This window comes from Branchiostoma floridae, chromosome 5 (assembly GCF_000003815.2).
Source record: "Branchiostoma floridae strain S238N-H82 chromosome 5, Bfl_VNyyK, whole genome shotgun sequence".
NCBI classification, from domain to species: Eukaryota; Metazoa; Chordata; class Leptocardii; order Amphioxiformes; family Branchiostomatidae; genus Branchiostoma; species Branchiostoma floridae.
The window spans coordinates 7705489-7706905 of NC_049983.1; the positions used below are offsets into that span (position 1 = coordinate 7705489).

Below are 1417 nucleotides of genomic sequence, written 5' to 3' on the forward strand. Positions count from 1 at the left end.
TTGACCTTGAGCATCACCCTGTTACTGGTGTTAAGTGGGTATCTCACTAAATATTTGGCACACTGGCAGCGTCACTGCCACAGAGCGAGTTCACAGAGCACTCCACGAATTTCACCGATAAAAACGATTTTTTTACACTTTTAGTGTTTCATTGTCTTTTAAATCACACATTTTGTATGATATTTCATCATACAGTCAAGAATAGCACAAACTCAATTTAGGACACAGTGACACCGCCAACATGCGAAAACTTCCGTGAGATACCCACTTTAGGGGTCACTAGGCTTCTAAATCTGTACTGTACACCAACACAAATCAAACAAGAAACCAGATTTCCAGTTATAACCTGTTTTTTTAATCAGTTGATTAAAATTGCAATTCTGGAAAAGAAAATCACTCAACATTGACATGAAAACCTTCATCTTTGCTACAATTTTTTTGAAAACTAAAAACGTGCTATTTAAAAAAATTTACAGATTTTTTCCTTTCACACAAATAAATCATTTGTAAGTATTAAAATCGTATATACAGATGAATTGTTGTGTCTTGTGGGTATGTACAATTGATTTTTAACAGAGACATAGTCTTCTATGCACCGGCTAGGTTGTAATTTTACTGCAAATAGTTTCTCTAGTGTAGTAGAACTTCTTAGCATCGTGAATTTCACGATGAAAATATACATTTCTATTTGATACAGTACAAAATACATGTATCTGGATACACACATGATCTGTTCCTCTCGTCCTATCTTTTACATGATATTGTGTATGGGGTACAAAAATATACATGCGTCATTTGTTTCAACATGTATTTTTGTACATTCTAGGTTTGTTATATATAATATATGGCACCTTCCACCAGCCTTGTGCATGATATAGGCAAAGTGGGACATGCTACACGAAAGGCATACAAACTGTGGTCTGGGTGGCAAAAGTGGTCTGACATTTTACAAGGAATACATTAACATTACATCAGCTACCCACTGCCTAAAGCACCATTACATTCAAATTTAGTTTGGTCTCTGTAGTGTCAAAAGGGGGAGGTGGAATTTTAACGTATTACTGCATGTGTTTGGGAGGTGCGTTGCAATCTACTGGTGAGAAATACGACCCGAGGTTGCCATGCTAGCCACACCCCCTTTGTTATCGGGCTTTTCTTAGCGACCACACTGGGAACAATGCAGGGGTTGAAACACCACAGTGGCACGAACTGCCCCCAAAAGAAAGCTGATCTGCCCTTACTTGATTACCATACCCCCTTGGAGCGTGATTGACACCCCACCACGGACAAACAACAGTGCGGGTGCATTGGAAGTGCAGCATCTAAACGAGGATATTTGGTACATCCGTGCTTCTCTCTGTCTACCAGGCACGGAGAGGGAGTCTATCCAATTTTTAGGCACTTTTTTCTCACTCGG

The 1417-nt window shown here is 39.2% G+C and overlaps 1 protein-coding gene across 1 annotated transcript in view; it reads right to left on the bottom strand.

Annotated features, from left to right (window-relative positions):
- Window positions 1-332: 332 nt before the first annotated feature.
- The window catches only part of LOC118415693 (dual specificity tyrosine-phosphorylation-regulated kinase 2-like), a gene marked incomplete in the record, with an annotated part of 4335 nt that continues 3250 nt past the window's right edge, over window positions 333-1417 (bottom strand). Inside the window, 1 exon segment of the mRNA XM_035820437.1 lies at window positions 333-1350.